The sequence below is a fragment of the Marmota flaviventris genome, chromosome 10 (assembly GCF_047511675.1).
Source record: "Marmota flaviventris isolate mMarFla1 chromosome 10, mMarFla1.hap1, whole genome shotgun sequence".
Classification (NCBI taxonomy): Eukaryota; Metazoa; Chordata; class Mammalia; order Rodentia; family Sciuridae; genus Marmota; species Marmota flaviventris.
In genome coordinates, this window is record NC_092507.1 from 113516461 (window position 1) to 113523970 (window position 7510).

Sequence of the window (7510 nt, forward strand, 5' to 3'; positions counted from 1 at the left end):
CAAAAATGGGCGAAAGACTCAAATAGACATTTCTCCAAAGAAGAAATACAAGTGGCCAATAAGCTCTTGAAAAGGTGCTAAGCATCACTAATCATTAGGGAAAGACACACCAAAACTCTAATGAGACACCACTTCATACCCATTAGGATGGCTACTATTAAAACAAACAAAACAAAACAAAAAAGCAGAAAATAACAAATATTGGCCAGGATGTGGAGACATTGGAATCCTTGTGTTGTGGGAAAGTGTTGTGGAAAAGAGTTTGGAGGTTCCCCCCAAATTACACATAGACCAAGCATGGTGGAGCAAGCCTGTATTCTCAGCAACTAGGAGGCAGAGACAGGAGGATCTCAAGTTCAAGGCCAGTTTGGACAACTCAAAAGACTCTGTCCTAAAATAAAAAACAAAAGGCTGGGGATGTAGCTCAGTAGTAAAGTCTGGGTTTAATTCCTGGAACTACACACGCACACACATACACACACACACAAAATTAAAGATCTGGGTGCAGTGGCACATACATGTAATCCCAGCAGCTCAAGAGGCTGAGGTAGGAGGCTCACAAGTTCAAAGCCAGCCTCAGTAATTTAGGAACTTAGTGAGACCCTGTCTCTAAATAAATAATAATAATAATAAAGATCACTGTATTGTCTTGAGCAACTAATAATTAAAAAAAAAAAAAGATCTGGCGATGTGGCTCGTTGGTTAAGCACTCCTGGGTTCAATCCTGGGAAGAACAGCAAAAAAATTAAATATAGAATACCATGCAATTCATAATTCCACTTATGTATATATTCAACAGAATTAAAAGCAGATTCTTGAGAGTCATTTGTTCATCCATGTTCAGAGCATCATTATTCAGAACAGTTAAAACATGAAAGCAACATATATGTTCACTTAAGCAAAATGTGGTCTATAAATACAATGAAAAATTATCCATCTTTCAAAAGGAATAAAGTTCTGATACAGGGGCTGGGGTTGTGGCTCAGTGGTGGAGTGCTTGCCCAGCATGTGTGAGGCACTGGGTTCGATCCCTGGTACCTCATAAAAATAAACAAATAAAATAAAAGGTATTTGTCCATCTACAATTAAAAAAATTAAAAAAAATTCTGAGACAAAATACAACATAGATGAATATTAAGAACATTAAACTGAGTGAAATAAGCCAGTTAGAAAAAGATGAATCCTGTATGATTTCACTTTCTGAGGTACCTATAGTTAAATCTGTGGAGACAAAAATAGAATCGTTGACCGGGGTTGGGAGAGAGGGGAATGGGGATTTATTATTTAGTGGTGTTTTAGTCAGCCTTTTGGTTGCTGTAACCAAACAATAACAATTTTAGAGGAAGAAAAGTTTATTTGGGGCTCATGTCTTCAGAGTTCTTAGTCCACAGATGGCTGACTATTCCTCGGGGCCTGAGGTGAGGCAGAACATCATGGCAGAAAAAGTGGTTGAGGAAAGTGACTCAGAACATGGCCACTAAGAAGCAGAGAGAGAGGAGAGAGAGAGAGAGAGAGAGAGAGAGAGAGAGAGAGAGAAAGAGAGAGAGAGAGAGAGAGAGAGAGAGAGAGAGAGAGAGAGAGAGAGAGAGAGAGAGCGCTTTGCTCAGCAAGGACAAAATTCATTCCTCAAAGGCACACCCTTGATGATCTACCTCCTCCAGCCTCCAGTCACCACTCAGTTCTAGGTTAAGGCTCTCCCAACCCAATCATTTACCTCTAAATCTTCTTGCATTGTCTCACACGTGAGCTTTTTTGGGGGAAAACCTAATATTTAAACCATGACAGATGTGTACAGAGTTTCAGCTTGGCAAGGTGAAAAGGGCTCAGGGAATGGATGGCAGTGACCGTGGTGCAGCAGTATGAATGTCATGCCACTGAACTACATGCTTAAAAAGAAGAAAAGCGAAGCCGGAGGCATCACAATACCAGACCTTACACGATACTACAGAGCTATGGGAATAAAAATGGCAAGGTATGGGCACCAAAATAGACACGTAGACCAATGGGACAGAATAGAGGACACAGAGACAAACCCACATAACTATGGTTGTCTCATACTAGACAAAGGTGCCAAAAACATTCACTGGAGAGAAGATAGCCTATTCAACAAGCAGTGCTGGCAAAACTGGAAATCCATGTGTAGCAAAACGAAATTAAACCTCTATCTCTCACCCTGCACAAAAATCAACTCAAAGTGGATCAAAGACTTAGGCACTAGAATGGAGACCCTATGCCTAACAGAAGAAAAAATAGACCCAAATCTTCACCACGTTGGCCTAGGATCTGACTTCCTTAACAAGACTCCTAAAGCGCAAGAAGTAAAATCAAGAATTAATAAATGGGATGGATTCAAATTAAAAAGCTTCTTTTCTGCAAAGGAAACAATAAAGTGAGGAGAGAGCCTACAGTTTGGGAGAAAATCTTTACCACATGCACCGCCGATAAAGCATTCATCTCTATGATATATAAAGAACTAAAAAAACTTAACACCAAAAAAAAAAAAAAAAAAAAAAAAAACAAGAAACAAATAACCTAATTAATAAATGGGCTAAGGAACTGAACAGACCCTTCACAGAAGAGATACAATTGATCAACAAATATATGAAAAAGTGTTCAACATCTCTAGCAATTAGAGAAATGCAAATCAAAACAACTCTAAGATTTCATCTCACTCCTGTCAGAATGGCAGTCACTAAGAATACAGGCAACCATAAATGTTAGAGAGGATGTGGTGAAAAATGTACAGTCATACATTGCTCATGGGTCTGCAAATTGGTGCAACCACTATGGAAAGCAGTATGGAGATTCCTCAGAAAATTGGGAATGGAACCATCATTTGACCCAGCTATCCCACTCCTTGGTTTATATCCAAAGGACTTAAAATCAGCATGCTATACTGATACAGCCACATCAATGTTTTAGCAGCTCAATCCACTATAGCTAGACTATGGAACCAACCTAGGTATCCCTCAATAGATGAATGGATAAGGAAAATGTGGTATGTATACTCAATGGAATATTACTTAGCTTTAAAGAAGAGTAAAATTATGGGATTTGGCAGTAATGGTTGGAGTTGGAGAATATTATGCTAAGAGAAATAAGCCAACCCCACAAAACCAAAGGCAGAATGTCTTCTCTAACATGTGGGTGTTAATTCACAATAAGGTATGGGGGGACACTAGGGAAGAATAGTGTTACCTTAGATTAGGCAGAGGGAAGTGATGGGAGGGGAGAGGAGGGGATGTGGGGATAGGAAAGATAGTAGAATGAAACAGACATTATTACTGTGTGTATATATGTGACTACATGACCAATATGATTCTGCAACACATACTCAGAAAAATGAGAAATTATATCCCATCTATGTATGATATATCAAAGTGCATAAATACATCCTACTGTCATGTACAATTAATTAAAACATAAAAAATTAAAAAAATGGTCATGATGGTAAATTTTGTTTTGTGCATTTTACTGCCATAAAAATGTGAAAAAATGTGAGTAAAGCTATGCCCAATTCCAACAACTTCAGATTCTCATTTTCTAGAGTCCTTCCAACAGCTAAGGAACATGAAATTTTCTCAGAACGGTAGTTCTAGGAATATCTCCATAACTGCGTTAGCTGTGCTCTACTGAACTACTCACTATAAGGAAGTGACTCATAGTTTAAAAAATAATAAATGCTGGAGAGGACGTAGAGAAAAAGGAACACTTTTACAGTTTCGGTGGGATTGTAAATTAGTATAACCACTATGCAAATCTCTAAGTCAATATGGAGGTTCCTCAACAGACTAGGCATGGAACCGTGTTATATGACCCAGCTGTACCACTCCTCAGTATTTACCCTGAAGAATTAAAGTCAGCATACTGTAGCAATACATGCATGTCCGTGTTTATAGCAGCACAATTCACAATAGCCAAACTATGGAACCAGTCTGGGTGTCTGTCAGTAGATGAATGGGTTGAATTCATTACCAACCCAGATCAGGCCCTGGTGGCTCCTTCCACAGAGTCCCCATTTACCAGACAGCTATCAGTTACAGGCAGCTCATGGTTACTTCCTGGAACTGAAAGCTCTCCGCTAAATAAGGATCTTGTGCTTCGCAAACTTTCTGGGGGAGAGTTTTTGTACCTCAGCCCTAAAAGATTTATTTGTCTTTTATAATTCTTAGGAAAAGTTGGTTTCCAGTTTGCTCAGGTAATATATATTTTTTTATTTTTAAAGTATCAAGGAAATGAATTGCACATTATGCTCAGATGAATGTACATGAGAAAAGAATATTCTAATATGTAAGATTTTTTTTTTTAAAGAGAATTGCTGGAATAGACCACAGCAAGCTAAAATCTGGGTTTGCTACTAGGATGTTGTGACCATAAAACAAACTTTCAGAACTCCAGCACACATGCTGTTTTTTCAAAGCTAAGTTACAAACATATTATCAGAGGTTTTAAAACAATGGATGGATATGATGAACATTTTTAAAAAGGAGTATATTTTTGTTTGATATAAAATTTTAATGCAGAATACACCTCTCTGGATAGATAGTAAGATTCAGATTTCATATTTTTTCAAAAGCACTAAAAATATGTTATTGTCCCTCAAATACTGGTATTTTGGAACTTAATGGTACTCTATTCCAGAATATCAACCCATGGCAAACCTATATTGCAATCACTCCTCCCACCAGATCCTGGTTTCAGGACTTCTAGAAGTCTATTCCAGTAATTACATGTCTTTTTGGTGGCGGTTACTGGATATACCCTTTGGTTATCTATTCCTCAATGATCAAATGTTAGAATCAATATTCTGCAGAGAATCAAGCCACATGGCATCTTCAAAAATTGAATTTCTGAAATATTATTCCATCTAAAAGATAATTTTGAAATCTATTTTGTTTGAAAAAATTTCGGAAGTCAGATTGTAGAAGTTTAATATATAGAGTAGGAACAATATTTCCCAGTTCCCCCAGCAGCTAGATTCGTATGTGTGTGTGTGTGTGTGTGTGTGTGTGTAGTGTGTTGTGTGTCGTTATTGAAGGTCATCTACTAATGAAAAATTTCCATATATTTATTGTCAAAGACACTGACTCAGTTACTTCTTTCATTCCTACTTGCAAAACAGATCATCTTTTCCCCCTGTGGGTATCTCTTTTGTAATATATTACCAAAGGCCGTTGGAGACGGGTGACACCCGGTGAATATTCTGCTTCTCTGATGTCTCTCCTTAGGATTCAAGTGAACTAGGTATGGTATGTACTTCCAAGTTCCCACAGTTACTGGTTTGAACTTGTTTCACTGCTGTATCATATGGAGTGCTGTTTTTCTACTATTAGTTTCTACCTTGCCTATAAACCTACCATCAAGCCAATTGCTGTAGTTTTAATCGGAAGTGTTCCCTAAAGGCTCATGTATAAAATGCTCGGTTCTCAGCCTGTGGCACTATTGGAAGAGATGGAACTTTTAGGAGATAGGGAGGAAATCACAACATCGGTAGCACGTCTGCAAAGGAGATGTTGGGGCACCAGTCACATTCTCTCCCCTCCCTCCATCTCTTTCTGCCTGTTTTCAGGCCATAATGATGTGAGCAGCTTTGCCCTACCACACATTCCCTGCCATAATGTTCTGCCTCGCTACAGGCCCAAAGTGATCAAGCCAACTGGGCATGAACTGAAACCTCTGAAACCATGAGCCAAAACACAAATATTTCCTCCTTGAAATTGGGGATTGAACCCAGGGGTCCTTAACCACTCAGCTACATCCCCAGCCCTATTTATTTATTTAATTTTGTGACTGGGTCTTGCTGAGTTGTTTGGGGCCTTGTCAAGTTGCTCAGGCCGGCTTTGAACTTGTGGTCCTCTTGCCTCTGCCTCCTCTTCCTTTCCCTTATAATGCAATAGATACTTATAACCCGTGACATAACCCAAGAACTTTAATGTTATCAGTCACCTACCCCTACCCCAGTGCTCCTTTGCGTCACTCCACCTCACTTCCCCCTCAGGTGTTGCCATAATGCCAATTTGTGTTTATTGTTTTGTTGCTTAAGTTACTTTTATCAACACAAGTATGTAACATATTGAATAAATGTATTTTTAAATTTCTTTGTTTTTGAATTATATAAAACTGCTATTATGTTGCATGTTGTTTTCTGGGGCATACTTTTTCCCTATGACATTTCCCTATGACCTCCAATGCTGTGGCAAAGTCACCCATTCACTTTCATTGCTATTGCAGTTCCATGTATGAATTTATCATGATTTGTTTTTCTATTATCCAATTATTGGGCATTCATTTTGAATCTAGTGGTTTTGCTTTTCTAAATTAAGCACCATACTTCTATAAGCATCATTGTGTGTGTTTCTAGGTGTAGCTTTTTGTTGCTATGACTGAGATCTGACAAGAACATCTTAGAGGAAGAGAAATTGATTTGGATTCACAGTTTCAGAGGTTCAATCCATAGTTGGTTGGCTCTGTTCTTCTGAGCCTGAGTGATGCAGAGCATCATGACAGAGGACCTGGAAGAGGAAAGATGTCAAGTTCACAGCAGCCAGCAATTGGGAGAGGGAGAGGGAGAGGGAGAGGTAGAGAGAGGGGAAGAGACAGGTGGGGGAGGGGGGAGAGAGAGAGAATGCACAAGGAGCCTGGGGTCAAGATATATACCCCAAAGGCATGCCCCTAGTGACCTACTTCCTCAGCCAAATTCTACTTGCATACAGTTACCACTGAGTATGATAGTTATTAACCTATCAAATGGATCAATTAACCTATCAAATGGATCAGTCCACTGATTAGATTATAGATCTCATAATCTTACCATAAGTTTTCAGAGAACACCTCATATCCAGACCATAACAATGTATGCTAAAATTTCTTTTGGGTATAAAGGTATATAGTTAGAAGTTAAATTTTTAGATCATTAGCTTTATGAATATTTGACTTTACAAGATAATATCAATTTGTTTCCAACAAATTGTACCAATTTACACTTCCATCTGCAATATATAACTGATCCAATCGATCCATATTCTCTAAGTACTTGTTATTACCAGTATTTTTTATTTTTTCTAATTAAATGTTCTTGATTTGCATTTCCCCATTACTAGTGATATTGACTATTTCTTCACATTTATTGGGTTTATATGTTTCTTTTTCTGTATAACTCCCATTCATACTTCTGAAATTTTTTCTATTAGATTATTTATCTGTTTTTCATTTTATTTTGTTTTTTAAAATTGTTTTAGTTGTTGATGGACCTTTATTTTTATTTCTTTATATGTGGTGCTGAGAACTGAACCCAGTGCCTCACACATGTTAAGCAAGTGCTCTAGCATTGAGACACAACCTCTGCCATGTTTCTCATCTTATTGACTGATTAATAGAAAGTCTTTATTCATTAATTAGTATTAATCGATATTAATCATTTGTTGGTTATGTGTGTGGAAAAATGTTTTTTTCACTGTGCATTTTTTACTTTATTTATTTAGTTTTTTCAGTACTGGGGATCAGAGCCTGG